Raw genomic sequence first — 13,920 nt, 5'->3', positions numbered from 1 at the left:
CCTCGGCAGGATGTCTCCTCCAACCTAACGCAGCGGGCCAGCATCCCCAAAGGTACTCGGCAGCTTGCTGCAGCCCGGCCTCACCTCTTTTATTTAGCAATAGCTGTTATTTATCTTTTTCTGGGTGTTATTTATCTTTTTCTGGGTGTTATTTACTAATTAGATATTTTATTTCATATGGGTGGCACCCAGAAATATTTATCCAAACCCTGCAAAAAGACGGGAGAAATTAGAAAGGTAGTATTTTAGGGGAAAAAAATAATAATAGCAGTAATAATAATAGCATTAATAATAATAATTAAAATAAAATAGGGAAAAGGAATAATTAAGTGTTTCTGCCCGGTTTCGAACCGGGGACCTTTCGCGTGTGAGGCGAACGTGATAACCACTACACTACAGAAACGCTCCTGGCGGGGTCCCCCTGCCTGCACCCTGCCTGTACCCTGCCTGCGCCCTGCCTGTACCCTGCCTGCGCCCTGCCTGCGCCCTGCCTGCGCCCTGCCTGCTCCCTGCCTGTACCTGCCTGCACCCGCCTGCGCCTGCCTGCGCCCTGCCTGCACCCGCCTGCACCCTGCCTGTACCCTGCCTGCGCCTGCCTGCGCCCTGCCTGTACCCTGCCTGTACCCTGCCCGCGCCCTGCCTGCACCCGCCTGCACCCTGCCTGTACCCTGCCTGCGCCTGCCTGCGCCCTGCCTGCACATCGCGCCCTGCCTGCGCCCTGCCCGCACCTGCCTGCACATCGCGCCCTGCCTGCACCTGCCTGCGCCTGCCTGCGCCCTGCCTGCACCTGCCTGCACCCTGCCTGCACCCTGCCTGCACCCTGCCCGCACCTGCCTGCACATCGCGCCCTGCCTGCACCTGCCTGCGCCTGCCTGCGCCCTGCCTGCACCTGCCTGCACCCTGCCTGCACCCTGCCTGCACCTGCCTGCACATCGCGCCCTGCCTGCGCCCTGCCTGCACCTGCCTGCACATCGCGCCCTGCCTGCACCTGCCTGCGCCCTGCCTGCACATCGCGCCCTGCCTGCACCTGCCTGCGCCCTGCCTGCACCCGCCTGCACCCTGCCTGCGCCCTGCCTGCGCCCTGCCTGCACATCGCGCCCTGCCTGCGCCCTGCCTGCGCCCTGCCTGCACCCGCCTGCACCCTGCCTGCGCCCTGCCTGCACATCGCGCCCTGCCTGCACCTGCCTGCGCCCTGCCCGCGCCCTGCCTGCACCTGCCTGCGCCCTGCCTGCGCCCTGCCTGTACCTGCCTGCGCCCTGCCTGCACATCGCGCCCTGCCTGCACCTGCCTGCACATCGCGCCCTGCCCGTGCCGGGCTCCGACGCCCTCCGAACCCGCCTTCTTTAAGGGCTGCTCCAAAACCCACCTTAATTTTGGGGGATCCTTCGGCCGATTTCAAGAAAACAAGCTGGTTTCACCACCGAGGAGCGATAAAAGAAAGCGAGAATTCGGGAAAATAAAAGCGAAACGCGCCGTCCTGCGCCCTTCCCACTCCACGGTGGGACCCATCGCTGGGAGAAAACACCCATTTAACCAATTTTTTGCGATTTAATCGCACAGTGCTGGGGTGGGTTCGGCCGGAGAGAGCGGCGCAAAGGGGAAAATGAGCTTTTTGGGGGGTTTTTTTTGGTAGGAATGAGCCCAAAATGAAAAAATGCACCTGTCAGGAGTGGGATTTGAACCCACGCCTCCACACGGAGACCAGAATACCCAGTGCTGGAAGGCAGAGCCTTGAGTCTGGCGCCTTAGACCACTCGGCCATCCTGACGGTGACGAATTTGGGCCAGAAAAGCGAATACAGCGATGCTAGAAATTAAGCTTTTTTTTTTTCTAACAGTTTTCAGTTTTCTTTTGGGATTTTGTGGTGATTCTCAGCGGGAAGCGCTGAAAGGTCGGGAATTATTTTCAGCTGAGTCGTCGCAAAGTGAAGGGGGGGGGGAAAAATTAAGCGCCCAACGTGGGGCTCGAACCCACGACCCTGAGATTAAGAGTCTCATGCTCTACCGACTGAGCTAGCCGGGCCCCGGAAAAACCCGTTTCTCTCCTCATTTTAGTGGGGGATTATGGTGGTTTCAGCCCCTCTTTCCCGCCCGTGCTCGGGCCGGGAGTGGGGCTAAACACCCCAGCGGGGAAATGTCTTTGAAAAGCTTAAAAAAAACCCTCCCCACCCAGGTCCTGCGGTGCAATTTTGGCATTTTTGCAGATTTATACGATTTTTGGTCCTGCAATTAAAAACGGGGATGAGCCGCGATGAAACGCTTCCCGCAGCAGCAGGAAAAAGCGGCGTTCCGCGTGAATCCCGTGGGAAAGCGCTTGTTTTCCACGCGTATTTTGGTAGCGAAGGGGTTAAAGATGGGGCTGCAGGTGAGGGCAGAGGGAGCCCTTAAAGGGGCCGCGGCGCGTTTCTGTAGTGTAGTGGTTATCACGTTCGCCTCACACGCGAAAGGTCCCCGGTTCGAAACCGGGCAGAAACAGGCCTAAATATTTCCATTTTTAGTCCTTTTTCGTTAATTTTCTGCATGAATATTCCTCCAAACTCCGGAATGGCCGCGATTGCCAAAATACCTATTTACAGCACAAGTTGCAGATAGGGACTTATATTAGGTAATATTTAAGTGTTTTAATATAATATAATATAATATAAAATACAATATACTACAATATAATCTGTAAGACATTTTTTTACTATGTTAATATTTTCCCTGGGGACACGGTGACAAGTGGGGCAGTGGGTTCAGCACAGCCTGGAGTCTCACCCTGACATGGATGCATCGCTACTCCCGACCCCTGTGCTGGGAATAAATGTCCTTTTTGGGTAGAAATGTGCAGGAATCTGTTAAAGCATCTGTGTCCCCCAACAGGCCCCTGATATGGGGAAGGGTAGCAGAGAAAATGTTCTCCCCAAATGTTATATTTCATTTATTATTCTTACAGAAACAGCTTGTCTGCTCTAATCTTCAACGGTTCTGGAATGGCCTGTTACTTTCTAGAGAAAGGCAGAAATCCCGCGGAGATGGGAGGGAAATTTATATATTCAGCTTAATTTTAGGAAAATGTTAAGCTGCTCTTCCCTGACCGGGAATCGAACCCGGGCCGCGGCGGTGAAAGCGCCGAATCCTAGCCACTAGACCACCAGGGAGCTGATAGCCCCTCAAAATTTACCAAACCCATCCTTTTTCTCTGCACATTTAACCCCAAAATGCCTCCCTCCATTTAACGGACAAGAGGTTCTTGTTCTGCTGCGTCTTGATAAAGAGATCATTTAATTAATCAAAACCAAAACTAATTCTTAACAAAAAAAACCTAAATTCATTGAAAACATTTGTTTTCCCTCATATCAGCTGTCCCTGGTGGTCTAGTGGCTAGGATCCGGCGCTTTCACCGCCGTGGCCCGGGTTCGATTCCCGGTCAGGGAAAGTTTATCTGTACAGGAAAAATCAAAATTACTCCAAAATCGTTATTTTTCCTCCACGGAGATCCCGCAGCACTCCTCTGCACGTCGGTGCTCACAGAGGTCCCCTGCTCCCCATCATATCCCCAACAAAAGCTCTTCTTCCTCAGGCTCTGAGTGTGGGAGGTTGAAAAAATGGTCATTCTCTAATATTAATGGGAAATTTGAGGCGAATTTTGATAATTTGAAGCGGGGAGAAGGGGGACGTGGGCACTTCGGTTCATTCTGTCGTGAGAGGGTCACCCAGACAGGAAAACATCAGGTTTCTGTAGTGTAGTGGTTATCACGTTCGCCTCACACGCGAAAGGTCCCTGGTTCGAAACCAGGCAGAAACATCCATTTTAGGCAGAAACATCCATTTTAGGCAGAAACATCCCTTCTAGGGACATTTTTGGGTGCTGTTGGAGCATCTCCTTGGTTCTTCACGCGCTCCTGCCCTCCAGCAAGACATCGCTTCCAAAGGCAGGGCAGCAGGGCCGGGGCACCCAAAGCTCAGAAGGCGCGGCAGCCCAAACAAGCCGCCTTTTCCAAGGGACAAAGCTGACATATTTAGGTAACTTTGGAGATACTTATTTTATAATATCCATAGAGATGCTGTGATTCTTGCAAAAAAAGGCATTGCTATTCTGCAAGAGAAGTGGCTCCTCTTTGGCTGGGGCCGAGCGCGGAGGAAGCCAAGGCAGCCCCAGGAGAGGGGCAATGCCTGAGCAGGGCACACACGGGGTGCCTCTGGGTGGGGCAGCAGCAGCAGGCGGCTCGTCGGGGGTTGTGTTTTTGGGGTGTTTCTGGAAAGCTCTGAGGCTGTTTCGTCCCAGTTTAGAGCACTGTGACGAGGTGACGGAAAAGGGTGGGTGGGGGTGCTGCCAAAGGGAGGGTGAGAGTGTTTTTTGTTCTTTTCTTGTAAGAGGATTGAAAAGGAGGCAGCGTCAGAAGAAGGCAAAAAAAAAAAGGGGGCATCGGGATGTGGTGAGGATCGTTGGGAATGTTTAAAATGGAGGGAAAGAGGCTTAATGGTGAATTCCCCCCCAAATCTGACCCCCCAGACACCATTTTCCAGGTTTCTGTAGTGTAGTGGTTATCACGTTCGCCTAACACGCGAAAGGTCCCTGGTTCGAAACCAGGCAGAAACATCCATTTTAGGCAGAAACATCCATTTTAGGCAGAAACATCCCTTCTAGGGACATTTTTGGGGTGCTGTTGGAGCATCTCCTTGGTTCTTCACGCGCTCCTGCCCTCCAGCAAGACATCGCTTCCAAAGGCAGGGCAGCAGGGCCGGGGCACCCAAAGCTCAGAAGGCGCGGCAGCCCAAACAAGCCGCCTTTTCCAAGGGACAAAGCTGACATATTTAGGTAACTTTGGAGATACTTATTTTATAATATCCATAGAGATGCTGTGATTCTTGCAAAAAAAGGCATTGCTATTCTGCAAGAGAAGTGGCTCCTCTTCTTTGGCTGGGGCCGAGCGCGGAGGAAGCCAAGGCAGCCCCAGGAGAGGGGCAATGCCTGAGCAGGGCACACACGGGGTGCCTCTGGGTGGGGCAGCAGCAGCAGGCAGCTCGTCGGGGTATTTTTGATGTTTTTGGGGTGTTTCTGGAAAGCTCTGAGGCTGTTTCGTCCCAGTTTAGAGCACTGTGACGAGGTGACGGAAAAGGGTGGGTGTGGGGGTGCTGCCAAAGGGAGGGTGAGAATATTTTTTGTTTCTGCTATTGTAAGAGGATTGAAAAGGAGGCAGCGTCAGAAGCATGCAAAAAAAAAAGGGGGCATCGGGATGTGGTGAGGATCGTTGGGAATGTTTAAAATGGAGGGAAAGAGGCTTAATGGTGAATTCCCCCCCAAATCTGACCCCCCAGATACCATTTTCCAGGTTTCTGTAGTGTAGTGGTTATCACGTTCACCTAACACGCGAAAGGTCCCTGGTTCGAAACCAGGCAGAAACATCCATTTTAGGCACAAACATCCATTTTAGGCAGAAACATCCCTTCTAGGGACATTTTTGGGGTGCTGTTGGAGCATCTCCTTGGTTCTTCACGCGCTCCTGCCCTCCAGCAAGACATCGCTTCCAAAGGCAGGGCAGCAGGGCCGGGGCTCCCAAAGCTCAGAAGGCGCGGCAGCCCAAACAAGCCGCCTTTTCCAAGGGACAAAGCTGACATATTTAGGTAACTTTGGAGATACTTATTTTATAATATCCATAGAGATGCTGTGATTCTTGCAAAACTGGCATTGCTATTCTGCAAGAGAAGTGGCTCCTCTTCTTTGGCTGGGGCCGAGCGCGGAGGAAGCCAAGCCAGCCCCAGGAGAGGGGCAATGCCTGAGCAGGGCACACACGGGGTGCCTCTGGGTGGGGCAGCAGCAGCAGGCGGCTCGTCGGGGGTTTTGATGTTTTTGGGGTGTTTCTGGAAAGCTGAGAGGGTGTTTCGTCCCAGTTTAGAGCACCGTGACGAGGTGACGGAAAAGGGTGGGTGGGGGTGCTGCCAAAGGGAGGGTGAGAGTGTTTTTGGTTCTTTTCTTATAAGAGGATTGAAAAGGAGGCAGCGTCAGAAGCATGCAAAAAAAAAGGGGGCATCGGGATGTGGTGAGCATCGTTGGGAATGTTTAAAATGGGTGGAAAGAGGCTTAATGGTGAATTCCCCCCCAAATCTGACCCCCCAGACATCATTTTCCATGTTTCTGTAGTGTAGTGGTTATCACGTTCGCTTAACACGCGAAAGGTCCCTGGTTCGAAACCAGGCAGAAACATCCCTTCTAGGGACATTTTTGGGGTGCTGTTGGAGCATCTCCTTGGTTCTTCACGCGCTCCTGCCCTCCAGCAAGACATCGCTTCCAAAGGCAGGGCAGCAGGGCCGGGGCACCCAAAGCTCAGAAGGCGCGGCAGCCCAAACAAGCCGCCTTTTCCATGGGACAAAGCTGACATATTTAGGTAACTTTGGAGATACTTATTTTATAATATCCATAGAGATGCTGTGATTCTTGCAAAAAAAGGCATTGCTATTCTGCAAGAGAAGTGGCTCCTCTTTGGCTGGGGCCGAGCGCGGAGGAAGCCAAGGCAGCCCCAGGAGAGGGGCAATGCCTGAGCAGGGCACACATGGGGTGCCTCTGGGTGGGGCAGCAGCAGCAGGCGGCTCGTCGGGGGTTTTGATGTTTTTGGGGTGTTTCTGGAAAGCTCTGAGGCTGTTTCATCCCAGTTTAGAGCACTGTGACGAGGTGACGGAAAAGGGTGGGTGGGGGTGCTGCCAAAGGGAGGGTGAGAGTATTTTTTGTTCTTTTCTTGTAAGAGGATTGAAAAGGAGGCAGCGTCAGAAGCATGCAAAAATAAGGGGGGCAAAGTAATGTGGTGAGGATCGTTGGGAATGTTTAAAATGGGTGGAAAGAGGCTTAATGGCGAATTCCCCCCCAAATCTGACCTCTGAGACGTCATTTTCCATGTTTCTGTAGTGTAGTGGTTATCACGTTCGCCTAACACGCGAAAGGTCCCTGGTTCGAAACCAGGCAGAAACATCCATTTTAGGCAAAAACATCCCTTCTAGGGACATTTTTGGGGTGCTGTTGGAGCATCTCCTTGGTTCTTCACGCGCTCCTGCCCTCCAGCAAGACATCGCTTCCAAAGGCAGGGCAGCAGGGCCGGGGCACCCAAAGCTCAGAAGGCGCGGCAGCCCAAACAAGCCGCCTTTTCCATGGGACAAAGCTGACATATTTAGGTAACTTTGGAGATACTTATTTTATAATATCTCTATAGATGCAGTGATTCTTGCAAAAAAAGCATTGCTATTCTGCAAGAGAAGTGGCTCCTCTTCTTTGGCTGGGGCCGAGCGCGGAGGAAGCCAAGCCAGCCCCAGGAGAGGGGCAATGCCTGAGCAGGGCACACACGGGGTGCCTCTGGGTGGGGCAGCAGCAGCAGGCGGCTCGTCGGGGGTTTTGATGTTTTTGGGGTGTTTCTGGAAAGCTCTGAGGCTGTTTCATCCCAGTTTAGAGCACCGTGACGAGGTGAGGGAAAAGGGTGGGTGTGGGGGTGCTGCCAAAGGGAGGGTGAGAGTATTTTTTGTTTCTGCTCTTGTAAGAGGATTGAAAAGGAGGCAGCGTCAGAAGATTGCAAAAAAAAAAAAGGGGGCATCGGGATGTGGTGAGGATCGTTGGGAATGTTTAAAATGGAGGGAAAGAGGCTTAATGGTGAATTCCCCCCCAAATGTGACCCCTGAGGGATCACTTACCATGTTTCTGTAGTGTAGTGGTTATCACGTTCGCCTAACACGCGAAAGGTCCCTGGTTCGAAACCAGGCAGAAACATAGTTTTTAGGGTTTCCCTTTCCCCTTTTCCATCCCTCTCTGTAATGCTTTTATTCAGGACATCCCTGTGCACTGTGAGGTTTTATCTAGGGTTTATTATGGAGGTAGTGGGATCACTGCCCATCCCAGCATTTCTTTTACATCCCTCATCTTAAGCATTTTCTTTCCACATAGATAGGGAGAAGTAAATTGCATTTACACCCTGCTGCTTCATCAGATCTCTTATTTTTCCATCAACCATTGAGACAGAGATTTAGACAGCGCTATCCTATCCCAGGCTCACACAGAGCGATATTGCTGGGCCAGTGGGGACCAGCAGCTCTTCTGCCTAAAGTGGAAGGACCAACTGAGGGCACTAATGAGGCATTAACAGCCCTGAACAGCCCCACCTGGGACCCCTCACCCTCTCCCCATGGTCTAGGGGCTCTATTTAAGCTCAGTCTCGGAACCCTTCGCTCTTTTGCAAGCTGTCTCGGAGGTGCATCCGTGCATGGCTATGGATGCTGCTGATCCCCCCCATGGGCTGCATTCCCAGCTCGCCCTTCAACGCTGCCTCCTGCCCACAGCCTTCCCTGCTGCCCTCGCTCAGGTACGATAGGACAGACCCTGAATTAAGAGCCCAGGGAGGGGATTATCCAGCGCTGGGGGTTATATGCCAAGGGGGTTATAGTTTTTCTGCTGCATGACGATGAACAACTTGGTGCTGTGCTTGCATGATGTTAATTTTGGTCCTGGTATGCTGCTATTTCTTTGACTTAAATATTACTTAAATGTTTCTTAGCTTGCCTCTTGGTCCTTACTCTCCCGTCCAGCCTCTCTTTTGGCCAGGTTGAGTTTCTTCCCACGCTTGTCTCATGGCTCACCTCCATTCCTGGATGTTGTGCCCAAAGAGATGATTCTGCTATGCTCAAAAGCAAGCAAAGAGTTAGTTCCCTTCCCTCCCCCGAGACATTTTGCATTCATTCATCCCATGAATGAGCTGAAAAAATAAGACTGGTTGGAGGGGGAGACTTTGCAGTCACGCATTTCTGCTTCTGGATGGAATTGTTTGTTCTTGGGACGTGACCTAGAATTGCAGCCAAAATCTCAGGCTCCGCATTCAATTAAGTCTCTGGAGCACAACCCACTGTTGTTAGATCTGGGTTTTCCCCTCTTTGCTGCATCTCTGCTGACCTACATCACCACGTAGCTTTTGTTAAAGCTCTTTGCTGTACATATGTCCGTTCTTCCAGTAACTCCGCTATAAAGACCCTGGCAATGGGAACTGCAGCACTTTTTCTGTGGAACTGTTTTCATCCTCCTCATCCCCCTTCACTCTTCTTTCTATTCCACTTGCAGATATGTGTCCATATAATGTTACCTGTAGTGTGGCATTAGGAGTTGAAGTGAATCCTTTTCTGAAAATGGAGACTTCCCTGTAAAATTAGGAGATCTGTGTGCAGTAGCTGGAGAGAGAAGCCTGTGTAATGACTGAACTGTGTTCAAACGTAGGAAAGATGCCTAAAAAATAAGGGAAAAATCAGTAAATCATGTGAAATTCTCATGCATCCCAAGGATCAGACTGATCCCCTTGCAGCAATATCATCATCCGCAGCTCTATGTTTTTTTATAGAGCTACTGAGATGCCAGTAACCTGCTCTTTCACCCTTATATCACACCCAAGAAATGGAGGAAACTGTGGCTTCTGGGGTGTTTTCTGCCCAGTTGAACGCACTGAGGTGACTCCACCAGCTGGGAAGTTGGGAAGACTTTCCGGTTCTGGTGGGAGCAGACAGAAACCCTATGTGTTTGGAGACAGAGTATCCCCAGGAGGAGGAAAAAAAGAATAATTTTGTGGCTACAAGAGCTTTCTGGGGTAACTTCTGGACTCCCAGGTGTTGGTGAAGCCACCAAGAAGGGCTGACCGCTGGATGGCAGCAGAAGATAAATCCAAGGAACTGTGGACTTGGAAGGGTTTTACCATTTAGGTAGTAAAGGAAGGAGGAGGAAAACACATGGAGACCCTCCTATAATCAAATACATCCCAAATCTTTTGTGCTCCCTGTATATGGGGGGAAAAGGGTCCTTGCAGCTCCCTGGTGGTCTAGTGGTTAGGATTCGGCGCTCTCACCGCCGCGGCCCGGGTTCGATTCCCGGTCAGGGAAAAGTAATTTTTTCCGTGGTGTTTTCTTCTTTTTAATTTGTTTTTCTTAAATTTAGCGAAACCAGCTGCGCAATACGGAGCATCCCGATCCCTCCCGCCCTCGGCCGGTGGCTCACCCCTTCCCCCGGGCGTGGGTGCGGGGGTCTGGCTGGATGCGGACCAAAGGGGACTTGGCCCTCCAGCAGCCGCAGGAGGAGAAACAAAACTAAGCTGCCAGCCTGGAGCTTTTCCTGCTGTGTTCTCTGTCCTGTGACCAACTGCCCCCAAACCCTTCCCCTCCCGGGGCGCGGCCGCCTCAGGGGTGATGCTGGCGCTCAGAAGCCGCAGCACCCGCAGCGCTGCCGGAGCCCGGCTAGCTCAGTCGGTAGAGCATGAGACTCTTAATCTCAGGGTCGTGGGTTCGAGCCCCACGTTGGGCGCTCAGCTTTTCCCTTCCCTTTTCGCCCTTCCTCCCAGCAAAACATTTTAGGGCCGTACGGTGCAGAATAGAGCCCCAAGGGTGGGAGATGTCACAGGAAAGCGAGGGGAAGGAGCCGCGTCTCCCCACAAACCCGGAGTCACACGGGAGTCGCGGTGGCTTTCCTTTTCTCTGAGAAGGAGGCAACTTTCCTCCTATCTGCCTCCTTTCTCACCCTTTCCCTGATTTGTCTCTGTTCTAAATTCTCCTTCAACCTCTAGTATTGCAGTGTTTCCTATTGCTCTCATCTCAAGCCCTAACACTGCATTATTTATTATTGCTTTATTGAGTCTTTGAGCCATGTAAACCTCTCCAGATTGGAACTGGGTAATAAATAGGACCAAATCCAATCCCAGGCGAAGAGCAGGGTGTTACCGGCTGTACCAAAATGCTCCCAAAGTACCTGATCAATCCCAGGAAAACCCACATTTTTCAGTTTACAGCACAACACTTTGAAATACCGGGAAAAAAAAAATTAATACTGTATTTTCTCATCTTTAATGCCATAGATCAAGAGCATCCCTTTTGGTTTAGACCAAAGCTTTTTGCTCAGCAGCAGAAGATGCACCACATTAAAAGCAGGTCGAACAGTGCTGCAGAGCAGAGATGAAAACAAGTTGAGCTTCAGACTGGGAAAGTATTACACCATGCTTCTCTCCAGAGTTGTCTGGAGCAGAATATGCGTTGGACAAATGCAAGGACCCAACCCGCTGGGAACTTGCTCTTTGGTTCTGGCTGTCTGGAGGAGTTGAGCTTGGCTTCATGCTTAAAAATGTAGGTATTGTCTGTAGTTGTGCTGTCAGCGCACGAAGAGTTGAATAAACATTGTGTTGGGTTGGCACAGGTGAAGCCAAAGGACTTGGAAATAATTTGAAGCAGGTAGGCAGGTTTCTTGGAATTGTGTCCTAATTAAACATGGCATTACTTAAGGCTATAACCACGCAGCTTAAACCCTCCAGGAAAGAGATCTGACTGTGGGCACCAGCCTCCGTGCTCTGTTATGAGCCATATTTCTCAAGCACGTGTAGTCATGAGCTGTGTTGGTTCATGGAGCGCTTGTATTAAGCAAACATCCACCCACAGGGGTTGTCAACTGGCTTTCAGCTACTTGTGTCTCACCAAGGCCACGGCACAAGCTTGTTCGCTCTGTATGGAGTGGTTCCCGCAGCTCTGCCGTCCGTCTGTGTTTTAAAGGAAGCCAACAGACCTGGTCTGCAGGAGTCGTTGGCTGGAAGGGGTATGGGAAGAGCATGGTTTTGGCTATTCCAGGTCCCACACATGGAGTAGCTCAGGGAGGGAAAGGGTAGGTAAGAAACTCGAAACAAGAAAAATACAGGCAAGGAGGGGAGAGAACGGGAAGTGTAGAAACCGTTCTCTTAGGCAAAGTCCTACTTGCAGGGTTAGGACAAACGGGCTCTGGCATCATGTGAATGTTTCCCAGCCCTTGGGGTTTTTTGTGTCTTCTCTGATCCATGAAAAACTTCACCCACTGGGATAAATCAGTGTGATTCAACACAACACTGAACAGGGAGGGGGATGGAGGAGGGAGGGTTGGCTTTTTGGCAGGACCCCCAAATAGGATGAGGCACATCCTTCTACCTCTGTTATTGGTGCTATTTGCGGAGGAAAGCCCAAATGAGCTGGTCTCAAAACGGGGTGCTCTCTCACAGACAAAGGCGATAGGCTTGCTCGTAGATCTAAAAATCTGCATCTTTGCGTCTTTCCTGCAGAGTTAACCCTGGGTTGACTTCAAAGGTGGGGAGCTGTGGGTGTTTCTCTGCACAAAGGGAGACTAAAGGGCCTGAGAGGCTGTAGACGTGCCCATGTGATGAATGACTCCGTGTCCTGGAAGGTCTGTCCGGGCTCGGTGAGGAGCCGTGTTTGCCCAGGTGTGAGTAGAAGCCATTGTTCCCACCAAACAATATCCCCCATCGGCTCTGAGGTCGTTCAGGTCCTGGGTCAGCCCAAGCGTGGGGGAGAAATAAAGGCAGTGGGGAACGTGTGACTGGTGGATGCTCGGACCTTGGAGGGGAAAGCAGAGTCTGGTAAGGGACCCTCTCTCGGGGTTTTGCTTTGGGACTTTTCTGTGTCGTCTTTCCACGTTTGAGCCTGTTGGCGTCATTCCAACGCACCCTCTTAAATCTCCCAGGGAAGAGCTTCCACTTATTTGAATACTTCTATTTTTATACTCCTAAAACTGGGTGTTTTGCTAAATCAGCACCAAATTTACAGTTTCGGTGAGGGAAAAAATAGTGGAAATATGGAGTTTTAGCAGCCCGGCTAGCTCAGTCGGTAGAGCATGAGACTCTTAATCTCAGGGTCGTGGGTTCGAGCCCCACGTTGGGCGTTCAAGTTTTTTTCCCCCCACCCTTTATTTGCCCAAACCTGCCTGCTTCTCGGTACAGACAACTGCTGGTGTTATCTAAGCAAGAGGTGGATGCATCTTAGGAAAGAAATAAATGTGGGGTGTTTTTTTTTTTCCATAAGATCATTGGGAGATTTCTGCCTCAAAAGCATGGCTATTAAAATTAATAGAGCAGAAAGATGGAGTTACCTGTATTTCAGCTTTTTAAGGTGCTGGAGGATTGTCTAATAATGTGCTTCAAGTTTCTCTACTCATTCTGCCCCAAAAGGGACATCACAAATATCTGTAGTATGAGGTTCTTGCCTGATTGGTTTTCCCCCCTTCCAGAGGGCTGATCACTGAGGAAGCTCATCACAGGGATTAATAAACCACCTGAGCAATTCTCATTCACAGGCAACCCTGTGCTGGGCTGAGGTGCAGCTGGGAGCTCAGGATCTGTCCCCTTTCCCAAGATGAAGGTGCTTTTTGTGGGGCTGACCCTCGCCTTGTGCATTGGAGTTGGTAAGTGGAGGGTCACACTTAAATGGGATTTAATAAAGAGCAGGGGAATATCTGATGGTTGTTGGATGGGCCTTGCCAAGCTCTTGATGTCTGCGGTGCTGTCACGGTGCGAGCTGGGTGTCATCTGCTCTGAGTCTACAGGCGGTGGAGAGAAATCTCTGCGACTGTTTTCATCATTCCTTGAATGAAAATGACTTTCTCTCCACTCACTTCCCAGGGGAGCTACTAAATCCAAAGAGACCTCCTCTGGCCCAGGAGCTTCAGCTGTAGGTTGCTGGCTCCTGGGCTAGATGTGCACCTTCTCTGCCCCAGAGAGCTGTTGTGGTGGTCTTGAGGTGGATGAACTCCGCCCCAGAGCCCACACCACATTTACTCTCTGTGGGTCTGTGGTCTGGTTTGTTCACCTAATGCCGTGTCTTGTCTGCAAAGCTCTGCCAAGAAGGGTTAAGTGTCCGCAGGCATCATCTGCCTCTCCCCTACAGGTGAGGGCTCTCATTACCAGGTCCGTTAGCGAAGGTGGCACTTAGTCCCTTCCTTGGTGGGTTCTATCTCTTCTCTGGGGTCACCCCATCTTATCATGGGGGTGTTTGGAGCAAAACTCCCCATTGGCTCTGTGGAATGGAGCCCCCCCACCCCACCCCAAGTTCATTGCTGCTTCTCTGCTGCAGTTGAGGCACTTCAATGCAAAGTCTGCAAGTACAAGATCCCCTTTGTCGGATGTTT

General features: G+C 51.2%; 15 non-coding genes across 15 annotated transcripts; 11 read left to right on the top strand and 4 right to left on the bottom strand.

Moving 5' to 3' along the window:
* Positions 1 to 330: 330 nt before the first annotated feature.
* On the bottom strand, positions 331 to 403 carry TRNAV-CAC (transfer RNA valine (anticodon CAC)). The gene has a single exon. It is a non-coding gene; the product is annotated as a tRNA-Val (tRNA).
* A 1,258-nt stretch (positions 404 to 1,661) lies between these two features.
* Positions 1,662 to 1,768, bottom strand: TRNAL-CAA (transfer RNA leucine (anticodon CAA)). The gene is made up of 2 exons: positions 1,731 to 1,768; positions 1,662 to 1,707 (listed from the first exon to the last, which is right to left on the bottom strand). It is a non-coding gene; the product is annotated as a tRNA-Leu (tRNA).
* A 181-nt stretch (positions 1,769 to 1,949) lies between these two features.
* TRNAK-CUU (transfer RNA lysine (anticodon CUU)) lies at positions 1,950 to 2,022 on the bottom strand. The gene has a single exon. It is a non-coding gene; the product is annotated as a tRNA-Lys (tRNA).
* A 379-nt stretch (positions 2,023 to 2,401) lies between these two features.
* TRNAV-CAC (transfer RNA valine (anticodon CAC)) lies at positions 2,402 to 2,474 on the top strand. The gene has a single exon. It is a non-coding gene; the product is annotated as a tRNA-Val (tRNA).
* A 593-nt stretch (positions 2,475 to 3,067) lies between these two features.
* Positions 3,068 to 3,139, bottom strand: TRNAE-UUC (transfer RNA glutamic acid (anticodon UUC)). The gene has a single exon. It is a non-coding gene; the product is annotated as a tRNA-Glu (tRNA).
* Positions 3,140 to 3,344: 205 nt separating this feature from the next.
* Positions 3,345 to 3,416, top strand: TRNAE-UUC (transfer RNA glutamic acid (anticodon UUC)). Its single transcript has one exon. It is a non-coding gene; the product is annotated as a tRNA-Glu (tRNA).
* Positions 3,417 to 3,713: 297 nt separating this feature from the next.
* On the top strand, positions 3,714 to 3,786 carry TRNAV-CAC (transfer RNA valine (anticodon CAC)). Its single transcript has one exon. It is a non-coding gene; the product is annotated as a tRNA-Val (tRNA).
* Positions 3,787 to 4,508: 722 nt separating this feature from the next.
* TRNAV-AAC (transfer RNA valine (anticodon AAC)) lies at positions 4,509 to 4,581 on the top strand. The gene has a single exon. It is a non-coding gene; the product is annotated as a tRNA-Val (tRNA).
* A 733-nt stretch (positions 4,582 to 5,314) lies between these two features.
* Positions 5,315 to 5,387, top strand: TRNAV-AAC (transfer RNA valine (anticodon AAC)). The gene has a single exon. It is a non-coding gene; the product is annotated as a tRNA-Val (tRNA).
* Positions 5,388 to 6,113: 726 nt separating this feature from the next.
* Positions 6,114 to 6,186, top strand: TRNAV-AAC (transfer RNA valine (anticodon AAC)). The gene has a single exon. It is a non-coding gene; the product is annotated as a tRNA-Val (tRNA).
* A 686-nt stretch (positions 6,187 to 6,872) lies between these two features.
* On the top strand, positions 6,873 to 6,945 carry TRNAV-AAC (transfer RNA valine (anticodon AAC)). The gene has a single exon. It is a non-coding gene; the product is annotated as a tRNA-Val (tRNA).
* Positions 6,946 to 7,658: 713 nt separating this feature from the next.
* TRNAV-AAC (transfer RNA valine (anticodon AAC)) lies at positions 7,659 to 7,731 on the top strand. The gene has a single exon. It is a non-coding gene; the product is annotated as a tRNA-Val (tRNA).
* Positions 7,732 to 9,803: 2,072 nt separating this feature from the next.
* Positions 9,804 to 9,875, top strand: TRNAE-CUC (transfer RNA glutamic acid (anticodon CUC)). Its single transcript has one exon. It is a non-coding gene; the product is annotated as a tRNA-Glu (tRNA).
* Positions 9,876 to 10,220: 345 nt separating this feature from the next.
* Positions 10,221 to 10,293, top strand: TRNAK-CUU (transfer RNA lysine (anticodon CUU)). Its single transcript has one exon. It is a non-coding gene; the product is annotated as a tRNA-Lys (tRNA).
* A 2,312-nt stretch (positions 10,294 to 12,605) lies between these two features.
* Positions 12,606 to 12,678, top strand: TRNAK-CUU (transfer RNA lysine (anticodon CUU)). Its single transcript has one exon. It is a non-coding gene; the product is annotated as a tRNA-Lys (tRNA).
* The last annotated feature ends 1,242 nt before the right edge of the window (positions 12,679 to 13,920 follow it).

This window comes from Phalacrocorax carbo, chromosome 26 (assembly GCF_963921805.1).
Source record: "Phalacrocorax carbo chromosome 26, bPhaCar2.1, whole genome shotgun sequence".
In the NCBI taxonomy this organism is placed as follows: domain Eukaryota; kingdom Metazoa; phylum Chordata; class Aves; order Suliformes; family Phalacrocoracidae; genus Phalacrocorax; species Phalacrocorax carbo.
The sequence above is the reverse complement of the archived record's forward strand: the minus strand, read 5'-3'. Positions and strand labels throughout refer to the sequence as shown.